The sequence below is a fragment of the Morone saxatilis genome, unplaced genomic scaffold (genome assembly GCF_004916995.1).
Source record: "Morone saxatilis isolate NCDOM2014 unplaced genomic scaffold, NCSU_SB_2.0 Contig21, whole genome shotgun sequence".
Classification (NCBI taxonomy): Eukaryota; Metazoa; Chordata; class Actinopteri; family Moronidae; genus Morone; species Morone saxatilis.
Genome location: NW_023339774.1, coordinates 10,366,241 through 10,391,882, shown reverse-complemented (window position 1 = coordinate 10,391,882; position 25,642 = coordinate 10,366,241). Strand labels below are relative to the sequence as shown.

General features: G+C 40.8%; 1 protein-coding gene across 6 annotated transcripts in view; it reads right to left on the bottom strand.

Annotated features, from left to right (window-relative positions):
* Window positions 1–25,642, bottom strand: part of strbp (spermatid perinuclear RNA binding protein) — a 73,145-nt gene that overhangs the window by 31,313 nt on the left and 16,190 nt on the right. For 5 of the 6 annotated variants that reach the window (XM_035668614.1, XM_035668612.1, XM_035668611.1 and 2 more), the window contains one exon: window positions 16,812–16,917. The gene's annotated coding sequence lies outside the window, so the exon portion shown is untranslated. Of the gene's footprint in view, window positions 1–16,811; window positions 16,918–24,734; window positions 24,840–25,642 lie in introns of those variants that run through there. The other variant, XM_035668615.1, reaches the window with a different exon arrangement.

The following is a 25,642-nucleotide window of genomic DNA, read 5'->3' as shown; positions in this document are numbered from 1 at the left end:
GAATAACATAACATGTAAGATGCACTAGATTTAAAAGAGAATACTATTTGAAGATTTTATGCGTATACCTTGGCGATAATAAAAGCTGGGACATTTCCAGCCACTTTATAGACGAAGCGTTGGAATGAAAGAAATAACAAAGGTATGTGAAATATTATTATGGGATTTTTCTGCTTTATTATTTAAATACAGTGCTTTTTATAAAGTGCTTTATGATTCACGCCCCCGTTTGACGAACAGTTTAGTCAGAGGTTTTACAGGAATAGCAAACAGGAGGGAGAGAGATTGACAAAACTCCAGAGCTGACTTCTAAATTACGCAGGTGTTTAGAGCTAGTGTGAGGCTTGGACCACTGTGCTTACAGAGTGGGGCTTCTCTTCCGAATAAAATGGTGAAACAGTAATGTTTTTAACCTTTTTTGTTCTGCTTTTAGTGAAGAAAAACCAGAGGTTGACAATTAAAAGGTAATACTTGAAAGAGATGTAGAAGGCTCTATAGAATACACAGAATAAAAACTAGTAATCAATGCCAGCTAAACCAAGTTTACCTTATATATGGGTTTCGATGATCTGGCTGTCTTTAAAAAAAGTAATTGTTAACTGCAACTTTGGACCCTCAATGAAGCTTTACTTGGAGCGTACGCATTGAGTCATTCTTTATGGGCTCTGCAAAGGAAACTATACATTGTGGTGTTGCCTATGAAAACACTGGGCTGGTTTGTATCTGTTGCTTGGGAGAAACACAGATACACAACGTTCTTTTTCCAACATGAAATGTCAACAGTATCGACCACTGGACGGTACACAGACACATCTGGTATACACTCAAACCAGCAGCAATGAGCATTTATAGAGCTTGCATGTTCTGCTGGGGTGTTCACACAAGGAGTGCAGAAGATGATTTTCTCAAAATTTTTTTTTTTTTTTTGTCTTCCAGACTCAGGGGCTCGGCTGTTTCAAAAAGGCTGTGGGGGAAAACGCAACTTCGAATAGTGCTAATTTCTGGCCCAAACTGCTAAATGTTTCCATTGGCAATGATGAGGATTGATGAGATGAACTTGTGATTTGATAACATTGGTTGAAACAGGAGAAAGCAGATAATGGGTATTTTGAAATGAAAAACTAAATAGTATATATGGCAATCGCAATTCTGGTATTTTTTGGACCCCTTCAGTTAGTGCTGCAGGGGAGAAATTAGAGCCTCACTTTTTAGTAACTAAAATGTCAAATATGTTTGTGGACTAAGGTTGAGACTAAAGCAAGACAGAAATAGTATTTTCTCTTTTCTAAAAACATTAAATATACAAGTAAATCGGAACTTCATCTCAATGACTAAGAACTACAATTAAAATCTTTATGTCTAGCAGATGCTGGCGAGGTCGCGTTTCATTGGATCGGCCGGCCAAATTGAACTGGCCTTTGTTCTACAGTAGCCCAGAATGGACAACTAAATCAGTGGCTCGTAGATAGGGTAAAGGCCAGGTTGTCAATATGTAACGTACACAGCTAGGATGCCCCCTAAACACAAAACACTGAAACCTTTAATGCTGCAAGATGATTTTTTTCCTCAATTGCGTGTATGAAGTAGTTGTTTTGGTCTATAAATCAAAACTCTCCTATCAGTTCCCAGAGGCCGAAGATGATCTGTTCAAGCGTTCTGCTTTTTGTCCAAGGCGCTCGCAAGGCCAGAAATCCAAGAAGATATTCAGTTTATATAAAAAACAAACAAACAAAAACCAATAAATCCTCACTTATTAGGAGAAAGCTGGAAAAGGCGAGATGCTTGCCGATTTTTGCCTGAAAAATGACCAGAACATGACAACTGCAATTTTATTTTTAACAATTGAGTAACCGTCATTCATTTGCTGTGTCGAGTCATCTATCTGATAATTCGCTGGTATTGCTTTGAGTTCTAAAAGTAAATAGCCTCTAAAATGAACACTCTATGGTTGCCAGAGCCTCATTACCTGCATTTGAGTCGATCTGCAGAAATCCAAATTCTGTGAGAAATTGGATTTAGCAGGAGAACTGCACTGATATGGGAAACAATGCCAGTACCATTAGTGCGGGGACAGGAATCTGTAGGAGAAAGTACAGAAATGCATCTATTAAAGTCCGTATTATAGACAGGCCAGACTTTTATGTTCTTGCTGCTGTCCTGGTAACCTGGTAGAACTTAGTTTTCTTTTCTTTTTTTACCACTGATAAAACTGATGTAGAGTATCTCATCACCTTGAGACTAGACACATCCAAGTTTCTATTTGGATGCTTGTGCCGAACAGAAAAGGGATACAATGATACACACATGTGAATTGTAATTGGTCTCTCTCGGAGTAGCCTGTGCTGGGGGGGGATTTGAATTTGTTGGCGCGGTGATTCTGCAGCCTCTCCATGGAAGCTCAGTGGCGGATCCGAGGTGATAACGGAAACGGGAGGGAGAAGAGGATGGGCAGTGGTAGTTAGAGAAAAGACAGAAAAAATGGAGGAGAATGGAAATACGAACAGGAGCCTTCACAGGAGTAGACGAGGAGAGGCGGTGAGAGGGAGGCCAAACTATAAGGCAGAAAGTTTTCGGTGCAAAGGAACAAGGAGGGGAATCGGATGTAAAACAGCAACGAAAAACACAATACAAAACAAAAAAAAACAGAAACCGCAGGAAAAAAACAAAAAAAAAAAAAAAAAACTGAACGAAAAAGAAAGCAAAAAGCCAGTGCAAAAAAAAACGAAAAAAGAAAATATATATATATATATTATAATTTTTTAAAAAGAGACACAATGGAAAAAGCGATGCGTGAATCGGACCAAGCGAAAAAAAGGAGCGCGGCAAGTAGTTTAACTGCGCGCCCCTCGGGGCGAGCAGCAGGACTCCAGGCCAGAGGCTGCTCCTCAGTTCTGGCTCTCCGAAGCTCGTCCCCTCTTAAGACGACTGCAGCTGGGGTCCTGCCCACGGCGCTGACGCAGAGTTACGCGGCTCTCAACACACGCTGGGCAGCGACAGTCGGTGCTGGTGTGGTAGCCTTACAGCCCAACACTCGCTTGCCCCCGGAGGGGGTGTTCTTGGTCGGTGGGCCGCTTCGACGGCGGTGCGGGTGGGGGGGTAAGCCTCTCATTTCAACATGGCGCTGTGGCCACGTTAGGATGTGTGATCTGCGATGATTAAGTGCATGCTTTTTTTATATACTATTTATTTTTTACTATATTATTATATATTTATATATATCTCCTCTCTTCTTCCTCTCTCTCTTTCCGCCAAGGAAGCCATAAGAAACAACTGCCGAGGCCTGCTTATTCGAGTTCTCATTATCAAGAGCACAGGCGTTCCATAGAGGAACGAGACACTAACGTCGCCCGCCTGTGTTTCTTCCTCGTGGAGCTTCTCCTATGCTCAGTTGTGCTTTATTTTAAGTCCGAGTGTGATGCAGTATAAGAAAGAACACCATACATGATGGATTCTGTAAAAAAGTATAATAAAAGCAACTTAGAATCAATGTTAGATGGAAAGCCATAGGTAGTATTCATAACAGTACACGTGGGGCTCAGTATTGGGCCCACACTCCTGCACCTGGGCGTCAGCGGTGTGGACTGAGGGTCGGCTCGATGGGAGCACGTCGTTTCACATGGCATGGGCTCGTGTGTGTCGCTTGTAAGTAAAACGTGTATTTGGCCTGTGGTTGTTCAATGAAATCCTCTTGTGCTTGCTCGTGTCTTTGGGCCGACACCGGGCCAATTAATTGATCACTTCTCCCTTGCAAATCACGCCTCCATGCCTCCTTGTTTAGTGCGCCTGCCACCAGTCGTCCATTCTCCATTTCTCTTGCTTCCTCTCCGCCTGGATTAACACCATCCTTGGTGGGTCGGATTAAACTGTGGCGGATTGGTGGTGTTTTCTTCTCCAGGGCAGAAGGAGAAGAGAGAAAAGGGAAGAATCTGCAGGAAAAGCCCCCTGCCTCATTAGACGACTGGTGCTGCGCTCGGATGGCGAGTTAGCATGGGTTGCGCGACACAAACACACACACACACCACACACACACAGCACCAACAGCATATACACACGACGGGCACAGACACAAGGACCATCACCGTCTAATTTTTGGCGCCATAGTTTATTGAGCAATACGTATTTGCTTGCTAGTTCGGTATACATATGTTTAAAACAGGCAACAGCACAACCGCACACACACACACAGCAGCACAGCACACCACACAACAAGCACACTCACACACACACACACACCAAGAGTTGGTGATTACGCCCCGTTTTCCCTACAGAGATGAAAGGAATCGGGCAGAGGATAAGCAACGAGGGATGGGAACTGATTGAAAGATGAAGGAGAGATAGCAGAGCTGGGGAATTTGCTGAGATGGCTCTGAGCAGCAATTTACACCTTTCTCATTTGATAACCATCAAATAAGATGAGCAGTGGAAGAGACGAAGTGAAGTGAGACAGAGGATTGACAAAAGCCAGCGAATGTGCTAATTAGTGCTGGAGGAGCTTATTTTCACAATGTATTCCCTTTTAGAGCTTTGATTATCTGCCTAATATTGTAATCAGATTATCAGCCTTTTGAATCATTCTGCTTTCAAACTCCCTCAAATGTCAAGGACTAATGTTTGGTGATTGTAGCACGGTTGGAAGTCACAGTGCCAGCAGGATACCAAGACACACAGTCATTATTTCACCAGTGGAAGGACCTCCGATTAGTGGCTGGTTACATGCCAGAATAGCTGGAGGAGCAATGTAACATCACAGCCACAACACAAACGTGCTGGCACTTTATAAAATGATGGATTATGAAACATCTCAATCTTTTACTTTAATTTGTATCTTTTTTATGTTAGGCAGTTTAAGAGAACCCCAAACTGAATGATCTGCTCTAAAAACCATCTGTAGTGTGATTATAACCGAGAAAGCCTTGGGTCCTGTCCCAGGAAAAAGCTTCCTGCCACAGTTTTTGGAATAAGATATCATCTCAAACACACAAGGTCCAGAAAGAACATTGATTTACTTCATACAAGCTTCATCCATCCACCAATTTTACTTTTTTGTGGAAGGCTCTGAACACACATGCAACATAAGTGTTGTTCCCATGTTATTACACATTTTTAATTAATCGTCTAGTGTTTAAAATGTCAGAAAACATTAGAAAATGCCCATCGCAATGCCCAAGCTGAATGCTACAAATAGCTTATTAAGTCCAAAACCCGACATATATTCAGTTTACCATGTTATAAAACATAGAAAAGCAGTGAATGTTTTGCATTGCTGCTTTATAAAATCACTTGAACAATCAACTGGTTCTCAAAATTACTGGTGATTCATTTTCCCTCAATCATCCAGTCGATTAATTAATTAACCGTAACTCAGCCTTAAGTAATTTGACTTAATATGACTTTTTTGACACAATCAAAAACACTGCATTGTTTGCTTCAGAGATGAATCTGTTTTTGCTGGATAACAGGAAAGTGTGGTTGGATGAAGAGATGAAGGCTCTCATGTACAGTTAAAAAAAGCAGGTGCTGAGGGACCCTTCATGAGGTAATGGGCTTTAGCAGGTATCATGTACTTGCAGCTCTGCGCATTAGTTCCAGCTATCGCCCTGCTGTCACATGTCATACTCTTCTTTTTCTAAACCAACAACTGTACAGATGCCTCTATGCACTCCAGTGAAGCAGAGCTTCTATAAAGCTAATCTTTGCAAAGAATGAGCAGGTGTAAATATGGCTGATGTTTCTGGCAGTTAAGTCTGTGTGTTATTCTGAAGTTATTTTAGAGCCTAACTGTTGACTTTTCTCTCACATAACTATTCCTAGGTAAAGTATTTTAGTTCTCATGAATGCTTTGCCCACTAATGCTATTTCTGAACCATCATGTTTAAACATTCATTATACACCTGAAAGGCTGTTTGTAATATTTTTACTGACTTGTGTGTGGATGGCTCCAGGGTTGTTGGTGCCATAATGTTTGCATCTGGAAAAAACATCTGCAAAAGTGTGTGCTAATGAGTTGGACAAACATGCACACACAATTAATGGAACGCTTAGGACCAGGTGGCACACAATAAACAGAAGAATCACGCTCCTGTACACCTCTCTCTCTCTCTTTCTGTCTGTTGTGAAGAAGCATGCATTGTGTAAAGAGATTTCCGTTTGGCCTTCTATTTCTCTACCGGAGTGAGAGAGCAGGCTATACAGACAGAGACAAGCAGTCAGAAACGTAGGCAGTGTTACAGGAGGAGAGAGGCTCGCTGAGACAGGCATTGGCAGGGACAGAGATAGACGCAGAAAGAAAGAGAGGTTTCATTTTTGACTGCAAAGGAGATAGCAAAGAGAAGCTCCTGCACGTTCAAAGGAGACGCGAAGAGATGAGTGAAGTCTCTGTTCTCTGAGAAAATGTAAAAATGCATGTGTGAATTTTGATGAAAATAAAAGATGAAACTCATGGATTTTCTTTCCACGTCAGTTTCTCACATAAATGTTATTTATGTCCCATCTCTCCTCCAACCTTACAACTTCTATTTCCTTATTTCCACTCTCTTTTTTGTGCTTCTGACAGAACTGTTTTTAATAGAAGTAGCAATAATAGGAATGTAATCTGGGAAGGATAAAGCAGGTTTTTTAGGGTATTATTTTTTAACCAAGAGTAACTGTATGCATTAGTGACACCAAGAAGGTCAAGTTTTACAACCTTAGGTTATCAGGACTTTTCCTTCTCATAATGACCTTATTTCCTTTCCAGCAACAAACAATGATCTTTTCCAGGGAAGACCGAGGTTTAACTGACATACCTTTCTGGGATTAAGGAAGTATTTCCTATGTAGATAAGAAGACATGAGAAGAAAAAAGAAAAAGACAGTAACAGGGTATGAAAATGACCAGAATATCAGTTGGATTGGGTGTTTAGTCTAACAAAAGTCTCAAGTTAGGAAAACTTGAAAGTCACATGAAGGAAGAGAAACACTTCAAAGGGAAACCTCTAGCTAGACACACTGTCCTCCCTATGGTTTTAAAGCCAGAGGCAAAAGTTAGACACTCTGACTCCTGTTTTTGTGCCATTTGGTGTCTATGTGGAGATCATTTATCCAGATCTGAACAATATGCAACAGGAGATGCAGCATGCAGTCAGCTTGCCCTACAGCTGAAGGAAGAGCCTGTATTTCCCTGACAATTGAGAGACATGCCCAGATAAGCTGCTTGTTGATTTGGTGTAACGTTGCCTTTGCTGTCGTTCACTGCTTTATTGGCTCACATAGCAAAGGAGGCCGTGCCTGCTCCCTACTTCAGCCAGTCATCAAAATATGGGAGGAATGCCTGGCCAGTAGCTGTGAGAGAGCCACTACCAAACACCTCATTAATATTAGAGAAGAACCCGTAATGCTTCACAAATACCTGGAGCTGCAATCACGAGATCACCCTTAATTGTTCTTTGGAGAGAAGGATGGAAAACAAGCCTCTGGCAGTCTCCAACTGATGAGTATTGGAGAGCTAAATACCTCCGTTATGAATCCACCAGGAAAAAGCTATTAACAAAGAAGCACTGCTTACTTATCAGAAGATTGCAAGGAATGAAAAAGAACCAGATTTTCTTCCTGCCCACAGATACTTAAGTTTTCATCTGCACAAATACCCGACGCACAGAAAACAGATGCAATAAAATAACACAGACACGAGAATACTCAACGGTACCAGCGTTCCTGGAGACACAGTAGGAAGTGACATGCAGTAGATATTGTCTGCATTATGTCTCATTAATGCACGACTATGCAGCAGGCTCGACACATGCTGTAAGGATATTAGAACAGAGGACACAAGGCAGGGAAAGTGTGTCAGGTATGTACTGAATTTGCGTCAGGGTCAGGAGGCATGTCGCTGTCATTCCAAAGCCCAAAGAGGTTTAGAATTTGTATAGAATTTCTACTCGTTCGTAGCTACCTTCTCTATCCTATCCCCTTTCTCCAATGTGTTCATCGCAAACAGATTTATGTATTGTTTCTATTTTGTTTTCTCTGTCAATTCCTCTACAACACTGCTAATGTTGAGCGCTTGGCACGGACAGCAACCGACAGGCAGAACGAGTGCCAAATGCAAACCTGAAAACACTTTAAATATTACACAACAATTATAACTATGGCACTCGATTCCATTCCTCAGAACAAGGAGCCCTGCTGGTTTTCATTCCAGCTATTTAGCCGGGGACTTTTTGTTTTGTTTTGTTTTGTGTTATGCAATGGTGGACTAGACTTTTTCAACATTTATTGACAAAGTGTTTCATTTATTGATATTTTCAGTAGCGAGGGGGAACTATCCAAGTTTAATGACCACATATTCTGAATCAAATTGTCAAATATAGATAGATCTGTTTCATTAATAAGAGAAGATGATTCTCCTCAGTATCAGAGTGGACACACGCCCCTGAACACACACACAAACCACATACACCTGCTTCTACTGACTAGCATGCTGATTTCCCCACTGATCTCAACTTATGCACCTGGCCTGCTCCAATTTATCTTAGCTCGCTTACTTTTATTAACTCCTTGTTTACTCTCTCAGTCTCAAACTTTCTGTGATTGCATTTGAATTTCTTTGTCATCCTTATTTGTTGTGTTATAAATATTTTTTTGGTGATCCCACTGACCTTTTGTGAAGCTCCACCATCAAGTCAAAATCTAGACATTGCAGGAGGTCACCATAATATTATTTGAGAACAGGCATGCTCCCAGGTGAAATAACTCATTTTATTTTAATGACCACTGCAGTCTGCTGTACCACTAATAATTAGACTCAGCAATGAGATGAACCAGTTTTTCTACATCAGTCTTCGACCTTCATAAAAAAATAGGTTTGGTGTGATGACTAAACCCTGCAGGGCCACTTCTGCCACAATAACAGGGTTCAACAGTACAAAGGCTATTACCTTTAATTGCATCTTTGCCTCTTTTGAGAGCCTGCAATCAAGAAGGACAACAACCAAACACACTATATAGTATATACCATAGTATATGCAGCCTGATGCAATTGACAAATGCTGCTGCCTTAGAAACAAGATTAGAAAAAATTAGATATATTACCATGCTTTAGTTTATTGATTCAAATCAGTAGGAGGACAAGGTTGGGTCAAGTTTTATTGAACCCAGTCATTGATTTCTGTGATTTCTGATTTCTTGTAGTAACCATTTTCACTTTTGTTTCTCTACATTCGTTGTCATAGGCTTTCCCTGTGATGCTGTCATCAAATACAACTCTAAAATGTGGGTAACTGGAGAAAGACACCCTGCATATGTTTTTAACTAATACACTGTAGTTCTGTCTTGACTGGGTCCAGGTGCAGGCCAGGGGAGGTCAGAGCACAGACTATTGACGAGATGGCAGAAAGCAGAGAAAACGCTGATGCTGCATCTGAGTGGAAAATAGATAACATTGACAAGGGAGTGTAACTCCCCTCGGTCGATTATTGAAATGGTTCCTGCTGACGGCGGGTCAGACTGGAGAGACTTGGGGTCACAGATTAACAAGGATAGATGCATGCTATCGTACTGCGTATCATATCGGGTTATCTACTTATCTATTCTATCTTATCTATCTATCTATCTAATCTATCTTATCTATCTATCTAGTCTATCTAGTTCTATCGTATCCTTATCTATCTATCTTATCGTATCTTCTTAACTTAGCTTTAATCATCCTGAGTGGCACCTGTCATCTCTATGGTTACTCTGGGGGTTTATGGGTACCATGGGTATAATTGAAAACTTAAACTGCATAAACACACACACAATTGAGTACTGTCCTGCGTCAGTGTGGGGAATAAATAGACTTATCCACTATGCCAGAAACTGAAGCATGGTGCAACTGTGTGTGTGTGTGTGTGTGTGTGTGTGGTGTGTGGTGTGTGTGTGTGTGTGTGTGTGTGTGTTGTGTTGTGTGGTAGTGTGCGCGCGCACTGGTAGTTCCTGGCTGTGCTGATTTCAGCAGGAACAGATGGTCCTGCCAGGGCTCTGCCGAGGCTCCACAGTCCGTTAGTCTGTGAGAAGACTTGTGAATTGTGCTAACAGTGTGTGTGTCGTGTGTGTGTGTGTGTGTGTGTGTGTGTGTGGTGTGTGTGTGTGTGGTGTGTGTGTGTGTGTGTGTTGTGAAGTGGTGTGTGTGTGGTGTGTGGTTGTGTGTGTGTGTGTGTGTGTGTGTGTTGTGTGTGGTGTGGTGTGGTGCGCCGCACTGGTAGTTCCTGGCTGTGCTGATTTCAGCAGGAACAGATGGTCCTGCCAGGGCTCTGCCGAGGCTCCACAGTCCGTTAGTCTGTGAGAAGACTTGTGAATTGTGCTAACAGTGTGTGTGTCGTGTGTGTGTGTGTGTGTGTGTGTGTGTGTGGTGTGTGTGTGTGTGGTGTGTGTGTGTGTGTGTTGTGTGTGTGTGTGTGTCCTGCTGATTTCCTCCTCAGCGTTCCCTCCATTAACCTGCTGCACACTTCCTGGTACCGAACCTATTTTACATACTACCGTACATTCACACACACACACACAGACAAACTGACACTGATTGTTGCAGTGTAAGTGATATCCTGTGTGGTCTTTGGCCTACTTGTCCCTTCCATTGACACTTAACAGCTTAATCCTGCTTGAAAGGCTCTTCACTGCTAAGCTCATGTTTGCCAACACACAAAGCTGTCACACCCGCACCCTTTAGTGCGTGTGTGTTTGTCCGAGCAAGTTTGTCCACATATGTAACTGCCTATGAATGCACAATCACATACCAACTCCAGCTGTTGAATTTAAGCTAAAAATTAGTGTGGGTTTTCGCTGGATCCTACTAACACTATTACTTAATAGTAATTAAATACGCAAAAAACACAAATAAATAAATAGCAAACAATTCTGACACATACACTGTATGTTGTGAGCACACGAGGACAGCTAGGGTTGTCCAGATGTGGACTAATTCCCTAATGGGCTTCTGCTCTACAACACACACTAGCAGACAAGCTGGCAAACACGCACATTGTACACACGCGTGCACACACACACAAAACACACAAGCATTGGAGTACTGCTTGGTATCCCAGTGGTATGTCCATTCTCTATTTATCTCTTTCTGTCCATTTTCATTAATAAAAGCAGTAGTGTGGGTGTGATGGGTGGTGGCAGATGAGCAGATTAGATTATTATTGTATTACGAAAGCAAAATCACACTGAAGGATCCATTATTTTTAAGAAATTAATTTTAACAGGATGGACTCTGGATGATGTAATCTTACATTTTGGGCATTAATAAACATAGAACACTTGAAGTGTCTTGGGAGAGTGTGTCCTCTTGCTATTTGTCAGTGTTTTTTTTTCTAATTTTCACTCTCTTTAGTTGTTGTCTCGCCTGTCTGCTTCTCGGCTCTCTGTTCAAACAGCAGAGAAAATCTCTTGAATGCAGATTGCTTCTCCCTTCAGTTGAAATGACTGAATTCATGGACTTTGCCATCTATCGATTTCAGGCAAAATTCTGCAAAGAAAAGTTGCTTTTCTCAGCTATTGTTCCAAATGTAGCTCACTAATAATACTGTTCATTGTGCACTTTGATTCTCAGATTAACAAAGTAAACAGGTTTGTATACTAATACTGTCTGATAGCAGTATTCATAAAATGTGTGCTACATTAGGCAGCTTCATTTTCTCTCCCAACCCCCCTACTTCTTCATCTGCACTGCTTTAGCAGGAGCTGATCAGTGACTCCATTCATTCCAGGTCAATTTGGGCAGTGTGCTCAATATGGCCGTTTCATTACGCACTTCCTTCCTGTCTGTCTCTGCGACTCAGGGGAGAAGACAGAGGGACAGAGAGGGAGAAAGGAAGGAACAGGAGGAGAGAGGAGAGGAAGGGGCGGGATTGATGGGGGTGTACAGTGGGAGAGATTGAGAAAAGGCGCAAGGGAGGTTAGAAACAAAAATAAGGGTAGAAATGAACAGATTGAAGGAGGTAGGAAAGGTTTACAGTATGTGGTAAAGAGAGGGTGAAGAGAGAAGTGCAATATAATGTGTGTTTGGGGTGAGCGAAAAGATTTAAATGTGACTAATTTAGAGAAGAAAAATTGAGCCATAAGATGGGCGTTCATGGCTCAAGAAAGAGAACGAGGGAGGAAAAATACTGGAATAGTGAAGAACAAGAACTGCGAAGGAAGAATAGCAGGAGAGGTGGGGACAGGAAGGAAGGCAGGAGAGGGACGGGGATGAAGGAACAAGGGAGAGGGTGTGAAGGGAACAGAGGGTAAGAATAGAAAGGAGGGATGAAGAGAAGTGAAGGGAGACGAGAAGAGCTTGGGAAGCCATGGCTGAAATGATTCATTCAACAAACTTTACCTCGCCACAAGAACAGGACTTGTCCTCAATAATGAATAATTACTTATTATGAATGACACATTCAATTAATTCATTTACAGATTAAAGACTAATTCCAATTATTTTAAAGCTGAGATTCCTACATTTGAATTATATTAATTAATTATTTTTTCAATAAACCGATCAAATAGCTAAAAAAAAAAATTTTTTACGTGGTTGCAAGCTGCGAATCAATAAGGACCAGTTATAAAAAAATAAGTGATATATTATAGAAAGCACACACGCCCAGAAACATACAAGCACCTCATAGTGACCCACATGGCTACATACACATATGTGTGATGACACCCTTCTGCAGCTGACATCTCACAGCTCACTCTGTTTATCAGTACAAGACTCTTTTTCAAGCACGAGCTTCTTATGAAATTACTCTGCCTCCTCTCTTCATCTTCCTTCTTTTTCAATAGCCCCTCTCCTCTTTTGTGTGTGTTTTTCCAAGGTTCAAGTGTAACACTCGTGGCCACTAACAAGCAAGAAAACTGTAGAAAACAGACAAAAAGAAAAATCACCAACTCTGTCCCCAGGTTTAGTGTTTCTCAGCAATTAGGTCACTTATTTTACATCAGTGCTTAATTAAACTTAAACCAGAACACTGTGACTCACAAACTCCATCTCCTCCGCTTTTAGATTCTGGCATGCTAGTGTGTATGCGGCTGTGTTTGTGTGCAAGGAAAACATTAGATTGCAACAAAGCTTGAGACAAAGGAGGAGAAGACGAGTGAGAAAGAGATTTAGCCTCAACTTTTTCCCTTGGGATTGGTCGCCATGGCTACGGAAGCATTTTCAGCTGAACGTGGGACAAACATAAGGAAGAGTGAGAGAGATACGCACAGAGAGACAGTCAGAGAGAGAAATAACACGGCTGCACTGAAATGCTGCCATGAAGTGCAGATAAATAGATGTAGATGTAATGAGATAGAAAATAGTACTTAAATTAAAAAAATAAGACTAGAATAGAAATGATCGCAAAGTATTGTACATTAATTTATCAGTGTATGTTTAATTTCAAACTGACTGCCATATGTGCTAACCATTCAGGACGCAATAACAAAAACACATCTGCCATGTACAGAAGTGCAGCTTGGTAACCACAAGACACCTGATCTCCAAAAGAAAACACGTAAGGCGACAGGAAAAAGCAGTGACCCAATACGCACTCTATGGAAAACAGAGACCAATGAGAACAAACAGCATCAAGAGACTATAACATCTCATCTTACAACCAGACAATCAGACTCCATCTATATTTCAAAAGCTACGGAAAACTGTGACAATGGGCCTTCATGAACCAAGATTAGCGGAGGGCACCTTTAATGAGAAGCAGGGCACATAGGGATCATGTTTTCTTGCTGGCAGGCTAAGTACAGTATCACCTGAGGGCAATTTGTCTGAATTCGGTAACAAACCTTGAGTAAAAGTAATTGAACTTGAGCATTAATTCCAGTTTTCTTAAACCAAAACCCTGGTTTGTAGGTTGTCTTTTTAATGTACGAATGTTAGCTTAAAACACTGCAAAATAAGTAAGTACTAAAATTATCAACAGAATGTGAAGAAATAACAGCTCTGATACTATTTCAAAGACATCTATGTATTATGTCGCAGAGAAATCTTCTGAGGTTAGCTGCTAACCTGCTAACCAGATAGCCCTGGCCCATCCTGTCTCGTAATACCACTTTGTACCTCAAGAGGCGATAGTGAGTCACTGTAGCATCCATTCTGCCCTCACTCCAACATGAGAGGATGAAGAAATAGCGATGCTGTGGTGATAATGATGTGGACGTCCAATCTTTCTGGTGATATGCCGCCTCCAATAGGTTTGGAATACGAATTTGAGTGCGGTGGACGATTCTTACATCTAGCTCCTCTAATGGACACAGTGCCATCTTTTATTTTACACAGCATGTCATTGTGGAGTGTGATTGATCAGCAGCCACAAGCATTAATCAAGCAAACTATCTATCACATAACTCTCTTTCACGTGCTTTGAAAACAACCCATTATATTGTGCCATGACTTTGAGATATTTTTGCTTGTATCAGCAGTTTGCTGGCGATTTATATACGTTTCCTGAAAGTGGGCAGAAATTGTGCTCAACACACGAAACGACTGTCTCAATTTTTCTCTGCAATATGTTTGTCAATATTTGCATAAAGTACAGCCAATGTTACTGGTGATGAATTATTTATGGAGACTAAAGGGAAGAGACTTGTAAGGACTGGTTCTGCTTGACAGTGTTACCATGGACCAACTAAATGTGTGTGTGTGCATGTGTGTGTGAGTGTGTGTGTGTGTGCATTTCGGGGGTTGAGTGAGTGTCAGTGAGAGAGCATGTGAGCAAAAGAGAGAGAGAGAGTGATGCGCTCTGCTGCGCTCACCGGCAAAGTCACTGCTTTCTCAAGGACACTGCGGCTAAGGGGCAAGAAAGAGAGAAGGAATGACACACAGGCACGAGGAGCAAGAAAGAGGCAGAAAGAAATAAAGATGTTTAGTGATGGGAGGCTGAGCATGATAAAGAAATGGGGAGAGAAAACGGAAAGAAATGAGAGTGGAGGAGGCAGCAGATGAGAAAAGTGTGAAAAAAGAGAGGGGAAATCGAAAGAAGGGGGGCAGCTGTTGGTGAAACACAATAATATACAGTATGTGAGGTAACCAGGTTATTACCCTGAACCTGTTGAACACAATACAAACCATGTCACTCTCACTTCGGATGAATTTAATCAATTTTCCTCTGTAATGCGTTTAGAAATCTTGAAAAATGCTCACGCATCACTCAGTTTACCAGAGCTCAAAGTGACATCTTCAATTTATAGTGTTATAGAACAGAGAAGCAGTAATTATACTAATCTCTCATCAAAGTTGTTGTCAATTAATGTTTGTGTGGATTTTCTGTGATTCTGTGATTCACCGACTAATCCTTTCTGCAGCACTAATAGAAACCAAATTGACTTAACACCAACAAGCCACCTCAGACAACAGAGAGCCCACTGAGCGGCAGCAGCAGCGGACATGTTATAGTTAAGTTATGCACACTGTGGAGCAGAGCAGTGGAGCAGCATTTTCTGCCTGGTTCAGTATCACCAGCGATCCACTAAAACCTCTACAGCAATCAATTATTTACACATAAACACACACACGCAGACCCCAAAACACTCCCACAGAGATGATAGTGGGTAAGGCCACAGGGTGAATTGCATAAAAGCTACTTTACATACATAAGTAGGCAGTTTACCAAAGCAGTGAGTGAACTCTGCAACCACTCGGACCACATCCCCTGACCGACTGTGATCAAACGAATGTGTCTAACCGAAAGGTGTGTACAGGGTTTCTCATTGGCTTTGGCTCAATTCTTTCTTTTTTTTCAAATATCTTTTTGCCTTTATTGATAGGACAGCTCAAAATAGACAGGAAAGGGGTGAGAGAGAGGGGATGACATGCAGCAAAGCGTCTCAGCCTTGGTACACAGAGTGCCAGCTCTACCAGGTGAGCTACCAGGGTGCTCAGGGTGAGAATTATTTCTTTCAAAACAATAAGTTAAAATCTCTGAACAAAGTAGTTTGTTGTTCACCACAGATTTGAATTTCCCATTCATTCATGCAAATTGCACGTGGCTTGCTGATCAAGATTGATGAGTTGATTCTTAGTGAAAATGTCAAACTCTTCACAACTTCTAATTATTCTTCCATAGTTTGACACATCAAATGTAAGATGATCCATTCAATTGTCAAAATGAATAACATGTATATTCCATAAATATGTATGACATGGAATGTTTGTGATGTCTGCTGACTTGGCAAAATACCTGCCAGTGGACAGTATTGAACTAGAACTCATCACGTGTTGTGAGGAGGCACAATTTGGTGTAGTTTTTGTTTTGTACTGGACTGGGTGTCATTTTGTGGCAAATTTTCTGTTCACTGTATATGACATGAAAAATCAATGACACAAAATGCTTTTCTGACAACCTTTGAACATTGATGGTGTGCTTTACATATAGGGAAAAAGACAGATCTGTATTGGTATTCTCTTTTTTTCCTCAGTAGATATATACTTGCTACACATATGTCTGAAAATGGCTCTAAACATCTGACTCCTCTGACATCTGTAACTCTCAACAAAAAATATCTCTGGCTTGATGGTTTTCTTGGGAAAATTTAGCACAAAGTACAGAATCCACATGAACTCAGACTGGATATGGTAAATAAACATGAACAAACACACACACACAGACAAACCCACAGTCTTGGGCTCAGCAGGGGTGTAAACCAACCCTTCTCTGCTACAGGGCTTCTCTTGTTTTCTGTCTGATTTTGCCACTCTGTATATGAAGGTCTTTTGAAGGATTGGTGGCTCATTGTTTACAGAGCGCAGAGTGCAAGATACTATACAGAGATATTTAGACGGAGATAAGGAAGGATTTCGTTATTCATTTCACTCACCTCCCTCTGTCCTCCCTATCTGTTGATCTGCCCACTTCTTTTTCAGCGTCTGTCAGCCACTATGTCTGTCTGGAGTCACGGTGTCAGAGCAGGCAGGGTTCAGTACCTGAGAAGATAAAAGTTCAGAGGTCAGTTAACATCAGTACGACTGCACTTAAGGATCCTTTTCAGCTTGACTAAGAAAACAGTTTTTTAAGGCCAGAGTGAGAGGGTAAAGAGAGAGCTGCACAGACAGTGAGTGCTTGAATGACTTAAACCTCCATTAGGCACTCAGGCAAGTGCATCTTTAATCTCTGTGCAATAAGAGTAATTATTTTGCATTCAAGTATGACTGATTCCCTTATGTGCACAGCAGACCCTCATTGTTACAGTATATTTTTTCTCCGCTCCTTCGTGCAAACATCAGCAGAAAGGGAACTGGAGAACCAGTGAGGGCAGAGAGGACAGGGCACAGGGAACTAGAGCTAAGAAAAATAAAAAGCATGGATAAAAGAGGAGTGTAAAAGACGACATTGTAAGAAAGGAGAGAATCTGGAGTAAAGTCAAGACTATTTGTGGAAGACACAAAAGCGTACAAGCACTCACTAAAATTGAGACCCTGCCCTACAGAGGAAGTGGGCCCTCCCTTCCCATTTGCATGGGTCGCTGCATAAATATATACATGCAACATCAGTTCTATAATGCACTGCTGACCCGTTCTTCTATTATATTCCTGCACCGTAAAGTTGCTTACTTTCATTCATTGTTAGGGAAGTCTGAGCACCTGGAGTTTTCACATTGAAACTAGCTCATAAAACCTCATTTATCAACAGAGAAGTTGTTTAAATATTTAGATGTAGTGTTCCTGCTACTCTCAATTGAAACCTTTACCTAATTACCATTTGTGGGGTTTGTATACACAAACATAACATGAATGCATGACTCATGGTTCAACGTAAGTTTTGCGTTTCGATTCTTTGTGGCAAAAAAACCCCCAAAAAACATGCAGCATCGAATTCAGATAGAGAGTGGAAACTGTCCTGTGAGAGAATGCTTTATTCATTTTCAAATGTCCCTTTCTTAACATTAGTATAATTAGGTTGTGGTTTGTACAGACCACTGTGTCCTTTCTTGTATTAGCTAATACATCTTTAGGCACCATTAATTGATGAACCAGTTAGATTCATTAAATAATCTTGTTGGGTTTAATTTGTACTATTGTAAATCGATAAGAACAACCCTAATAGCTCTTCTACCGGGAGTTATAGAGCTATCTGCTTTGCTTCAGTATTTATGAAAAACTCAGTGAACCACAATAATCCAAACAGACCATGTATGGTACAGTGTAAAGTGTCTATCTATCTCTCTATTACAATGCATAACACACAACCCTGTCAGATACTATGTAATCACACGTCCCTCCCCACGATGTGAAGTCTGACAGTGATGATCCTGACAAACTGGATTCAACAAACAGCGGTGCGCCCTCCTACAAATATGAGACGCTGCGGCCAAGAAAATCAAAGCAGAACAAATCTGCAGTATTTACTTTGTGTGGTTTGGAGAAGTGGTCACACCTTGGATAATAGAGCATAACTGAGGTGGGTGTTGGTTGGTGTGATGGATGATAATGTCATGGTTCTGCAGGACAAACTGGTTCCCAGTCGCTTTCTGATTCTATTCACAACTCCGACATGCACGCATATGTGCAAACACACACTTCAGACTTATAGGTACACAGTGTATGGTACACACACATCCAATTTTCCTGTGGAACTTGGTGGGAGCTGTGTAAAACATGGCACTATTAAAATAAATCTTATTTCCTAAAATACTGTGTTTTAATTTTTTATTTGTAACACTCTGCACAGTAGGATAACTGGCACACAATATGTGACGGAGGTGGGGCATACAAAATTGAGAGTTGCAGAGTGTGCTGATTTTTTTTTTGATGAAAGCTCATACAATAAACCAGAATACACTATTCTGCATTTTATGTACGGGACAGTGACTTAAATCTATGACTGGTACAGTATACAAATATGGGTCCTTGGAAAGCTAAGCAAGATGTTAAATCGGACCTTGAGTCCTTGAGTCAGACCAACTACCAAAAACCATACACAGCAAAAAGGACATCATTACAAGCCAATTAAAAAGAGCATTATTCAAGGATAAGATTTATCATCATTTTAACAAGTTAGTCAGCAACCTGCTTTAGTAATTATAGTTTGATACAAACAAATATTACAAACTGTGCATCATATTCAATATGGAATTGACATGAATCTGACCACACACAAAACCGCTGTATAAAACTAATATTATATCTACAAATCGTCTTCATCTAGTTATTTTTCACAGAAAGTCTGGCAGCTGTATTAGGCGACAAATATGGCATTTAGATTAGGCCTGTAAATCATTTTCACACCTCGAGCAGGCATGGTGAATCAGTTCAAAGATGGACGGTATGAAAAACCATCATATTATGGATATGTATGTCTTCTCTGTGTAGCAGAGTCTACAGGGGTTAATGGAGACATACTGTCAGATAACGGTCTCCAGTGACCGACATGTGTTCTCAATAGAGTGCTCATGAGAAAGAAAAATAAACCTACGGTCGACAGCATTATTTAATTTGCCTATCCTTCACATCTCATTTGGAAACCATTACTGATGGTGAGAAATAAGAAGCTAGGTGTCAAACTGAGAAGCAGTGGTGCAATGAAGCATAAACAAAGACATCATTTGATGCTACAGAGGTGGTAAAAGAACCTGACTCAGTGCATAAAACACAACCTGTGAGAAATTAAGCTTGTTAGTGACAGATTGCCAGTGTCACTGATAGTCATTTCTAATCAGAGAAGCTGGGCAAAATGTTACCAAAACCACACATTTGCAAACATATAAATAAATAAATGTACACACCAAAAACATGGAAACATGCCCCCATTAAACACACTAAAATGACTGTCCAGCCAGTTTCTCTGCTTTCTTGTCTCTCCATCTGTACATTTACCAAGGTCAGGGTTGTGCTTGCTGCTCCATATGCTGCATGAGACCCCCTGCTTGATGATGAAAACAGGCAGAGTACTCACTATCTAGCTCCTTGAATAAACTCTGAGTCACCCTGCAGCCATTAAGCTATTCATTTCCACTTCACTCCACAATCGACTGTGAACAGAAAAGAGTGGTGGATGTTTAAAGCGAACAGGAACTTCTAGATGACTTAATGTTTTCAAATCTTCTCAAGACAAAGTAACTGAAAACGTATGGCCATACTGTAACTCCACTGCAACTGCCAGCTCTACAATGATAGCCATTTAAAATATGCATTAACATAAAAACAGAAAAGTAATTTGTGCTGTCCTTCTTGTCCACTTTATGCTCAATTTAGCTTTTAATAGATTTTCATGACATTAAAATAACCACTGCTACTAATTCTGCTTCAATTCTGTTGTGCTGCACAGATTTGTTGTTTTTTAATCATTACAAGTGAACCTCTCCTACCTCAAGTTTTCTCAGTACAGTGTGTTGGTTATCTGTTAAGTTACAATGCAATAAGGTGACACTGTTGACTTTATTTTGTGTCATGAAGAAATGCTACTTCTTTAATTTAATGTCTGAATCATTGTATTAATATTGCAATCAGTGTAAATGTTGCCATAAGATTTTCTTTGAGCCTGAGTGAGATTGACATGTCATGAGAAGCACATTAGTTGCTCTCACTGTGAAACACCAGCGTGCTTTCATAAAAATCTAATAGACCATTCCATTTACTTCTACATTTGTTTCGCTATTCAATTTCTGAAATAAAATTAAAATGACAATCCCTTTTTAATATTCATGCACTCTAATAATAATTATGATGTGAGAGAGTATCCCTAACCTCATTCTCAATTTAAAAATATTACATGTAATCCTAATCCAGATAATCTTCATTATAAATCATTTTCATTACAGTGATGCACTTGCATACACGCTTCCAATTTGTATGCATCTACGAATATAAAGGACAATTTTCTAAATGAATTCAGAGACCAGTCTAAGTATGTATATTCGTGTGTGTGTGTGTGTGTGTGTGTGTGTGTATTTTGTAGCCTGATGTGCTGGTAACCAGACAGATATTAACACAGGCGTGCAACCACAAATGCTGCACAGAAATATTGCAGTACATAGAGACCCACTTGCTTAAGAGGAACAAAGCCCTCGCTTAACCCACAAATGCACACCTGTTTACTACCCCACACACGAATATGCATGGCACACACACGCACACACACACAGTTGTTGAAGCCCTCGAATTGGTCGGTATATATGGCAGGCTGGCCCATACATCTACACTGACTTAGCCTTGGCTTTCAAATTCCAATCAGGAAACAACTAGAGGGTGAAGGGTGAGATGGGTTGCTGCTGGATGGAGTGTGGGTGGGGTTGCCAGGTGAAAACGACAAGAATACACGGATGAAAAGGAGATAGAAAGAACTGTTTTTTTTTTATAAAATACATGTTTGCAGGGTACAGCATGAAAAAAAACACATGGCGGAGGGTGAGAGATGAATATACAAGCATAATGCACTGTGACAGAGGTTGGGAGAAGGAACGTGGGAGGAAGGTGTATAAGGAAGTGAAGATGTGATGTACACGAGAGTTTCATGGTTCAGCCTGTTGTTCCTCATTTTTGTGGGTCAGGAAGCTTTACTCTGCCTCCTTCCACTCAACGATAAAGCAACTGAAGCTTATACAGATGTAGCCGTTGCAGAGCAATTTACTTCTGACTGCATTTCTTTATTCCCAGGAGCAAGTGTACAGCGAAATCAAATACCCCTCTCTTGTAAAAGAAATTATCTGGTGACCAGTTGAATAACAAAGATTGAGTTTGAGAATAACACACACACACACACACACACACACGTATGTTTTCTCTGAAGGCCCAAAGCCCAATTAGAAAAGGAACGATTTTAATTTAGAAAGGAAGACAATGTAATGCTTTTTCAGCACTGTATCTTTTCACTATTGATCAAAGGGTTCCTCTCCCCTTTGTTCTGCAAAACAGGCATCAGAATTCAGCAACATCCTGGTGCAGCAACTTTTTGCTTTGCAAAAAGGTTCCTTAAGGTACACGGACAGCCATCGAAATTCTGTTAGTTATTCAATTTATTTAAGCAAAGTTTGGTGTGACACTGAACTGGGGCTGAATGCAAACGTTGTTCTGGACTACACACTGATTCACACATGGATTCATGCACAAACTCTGCACAAACTCTGCACACACGCGCACAGCCAGCCCTAGTCTTTGGTTGTGATCTGACATCTACAAAGACACCTCTGTTTCAAACATCACTAAAGACCCCCTCTATGTTATCCATACAGCTGCAGCAATTGGTGCGGGTTTGTGGGCACACTTGTATGTCTAGGCGTTGGTCCCTAAAATCACTACGCACAAATTAGTCTATGTTCGCTGCTGAACAGAGGCTTAAATGTTTAACACTAAGCCATTCTGCAACAGAACACACATATACACACACACACACACACACACACACACTCATATACACATAGGACCATATAGACAGTGCAAAGTACCTTTGACACTAATGCAGCATAAAACTTAGACATCCTGGCAAATAAAAGCTGACACACCAAGGTAAGAACATAGGAAACATATTTGGCTGTGTTCCATTTTGAAAATGTGCACTTTATGTTGTGAAGGAACATTTTGGTTGACAGCATAAAAGCAGGTCAATGTGATGCAGAAAAAGATTATATCATTATTTTATTGTTACGATAGCTGACAGGTTGTTTTGTATCTGTGGCCATTAAAAGGAGTCTTGCGTAAGTCTTTTATGTTGTTATTCTGTTCTATTATAAGTATGGTCTTTAACTAACAATTAATCAATTCACTGATTACTTGATCAACAGAAAATTAAACAACAACTATTCTGATATTCAATTAACTGTGTCAGTAATTTTCTAGGAAAAATGCCAAACATTCACTGGTTCCAGCTTCAGGACTGATTATTATTACCTGAGGATTATTAATGCCTCAATACAGTATTGCAGATTCAGAATGCAGAAGTCTAGATGTATTGTCAAGCCCAGCGGCTGTAGCAAGCCACAGATGGCTAAATTGAGCTTGATAAAAGTTCTTTAAAATCTAGATTTGTACAATGAATTCTCCTGGTAGATCAGTCTGAACACTTCCATGGGAAGATATATTGTAGGGTTTATTAAATCTACAACAAGGCACAAATCTATCTGACAGAGACGGGACACCAGTGTAATAAAAGTGGGAGTTCTCCTCGAAAGACAAAAGGTGAACATATGCCTGTCTTTTAGTGAAACATTGGGCTTATATGGTCTATTTGATGTCACATCTACCCTGCGGCTGCTTTGTATCTCCCCTGTGAAGTGTTTCATTTCATTCAATTAGGCATGCGAGTGTATGCAACCAACGAATGCAATTCGCAGTACTTACCAGGTTTATAGAGCGTGCTGCAGCGAGTAAATGCTGTGCTCACCCACATCTATCATATCAGCCTGACAACTGACAGAGCGCTCAAACAGGACAGGAAGAAGGCAGACAGACAGGAAGGGGAATAAGGAAAGGAAGTTTTGACTCCTTGTGCTTCTCTCACCCGCTCTTGTATCAACACACACGAGTACATACATACACCAATTGAGAGAGAGTGACTAAGTCTCGCCCTAGGCTTCGTACAGTAGCTCTTAACAAACCCAAAGCCTTGCCCAATCATTTCCCTTCTCTCTAGGTTGCCATAGCTACAGCCTGCCTCCTTGTCTGTACTTTGGGAAGGGTGAGACTTTACCACTGTGTGTGTGTGTGTGTGTGTGTGTGTACATTCACACTCCTATTGGACGTCTGAGATGGGAAGGTGTGAGATAGCAGAGAGGTGAGGTGCGCCGAGAGAAGGGAGGTCTGTAAAAATAACTGTAGTGTGGTGGATGCGATTGTTTGTGACCCCACACGTGTCTTCCCATTGAGCACCGACACCACGTCTAAAGAGCTACAACCCGGCTTCTCTTGCGGGGGGACGTGGACTGTACATACACATACACACTTACTTACTTAGGTATGAGCTTCTTAGATTTGAGGATTTGTTGCTTTATTCTGCTTTATATGCTTATAAACCGAATATCCTCAGGTTTCAGCAGTTTGCTCAGACAAAACAAGCAATTTGAAGACTTCAGCTTGAGCTGAGAGACTGTGATGGGCTTTTTATTCCATTTTCTAAAGCTTTATGGACAGTGATAATAACAGTCATTGTAGCCCTGCTGCTAATAATACCTAATATTTATTATTTCATCACATACATAGTATACATATATAGTATTATAAATGGCGTGGTTAAGCCTTGTATGTACTTGTTAGTCAATAGCCTCCATCTCTTGGAGTGTTTGTCATGCATTGGCGATTCCCCTTATGATAAGACAATATGCCAATCTGTGGAGAAACAGTGATTTACTGTTTACCAAACAAACACTGTCAATCTGTACCGGGAGATGATAAGAAAAGAAAAGACCGGGAGATTTTTAGAAAACTCATTATGCCACTAAAATACAACAACAGAGTACAGCACTGTTTGTGAAGCTGTCAGTGGAGATGGTGAGAAAATTAGTGTGTATGTGTGTGTGTGTGTGTGTGTGTAAGAACACCCCAAGAGATTGCCAGCACCTTCTCACACTTCTGTAAACAGGACAGAAAAGTCAGGACTGACAGAGATGGAAGTCTGCATGTGTGTCTTCAGAAGTGCGCTTCTCAATGCACTACACCAGATGTCACCTTGCAAGCACACAACACAGGTGTGTGTGTGTGTGTGTTTGTTTGCTATCAGGTAGATGACAAGAATGATAACACTTGAGGATCAACATATCACTAAAACTCCCACCATCTGCCCGCCAGTAGACAAATATAAACAGTCTTCTTACACTGCCATTTCTTTATCTCCCTGCATCGCTCCACTTTTCTCTCTGTTCTCGCTCTCTGCAGTCTTGCCATCCATCATCATTAGGAGGCAAATAGATGACCTGTCTACACCTGCAACCACTCTCTGTCCCTTTACTCTCTGGGGAGAGGAGAGGAGAGGAGAGGAGAGGAGAGGAGAGGAGAGGAGAGGAGACTGAAGTGGAAGGTGAATGGTGAGGTTTTGGCCATTTAAGAAAGATTCAATGAAAGGAAAAAGATGCAGACAGAATGAATGAAGCTGTGATGTCTTTTTATTACAATTCTTTAAATCAAACAATATTTATGTAGAATTTACTGCCCATCTCCCCTCTCTGACTTAGAACTGATAATAATCAATACAGTAATTTACTGTATTCTCTTGTGATACATCGTAGGCAATATCTCAGTATGTCTCTTCGACGTGTCCTCTATTATACAACTGTTCTTCTTTGGCAATTTCACACTTTGCACTGATTAAACTGATCACCCTTTATGTGAGAGGATTCTTATGTAATGTAAACATTACCTACATAACCTATGGACAGGACTCACTCTGGCTGTGTCTGAAATATTTACTATAACGATGATTTACTCTCCTCCATTTTGTTCGAGTGTCTGAATCTGGAGTGTGAAATTTATGCACTACATAGTTCCCTGAACGATTCCTACAATGGAACAAGTTCAGCTAACAACCTTTCCGCTAACAATCCCACAATGCAATTTGTCATATAACTCTATTCTAATTCAAATTATGCAAAAATAAATAAATGCAGAAATGACAGTTGAGCAACACAGCAATGATTCATAAGTGTTTATTACATAGGGATTATCTGATTTTGTGATGTAAGAAATAAAATCCAGGTTCAGTGGGGGTTAGGTGAGGTCCAGGGGG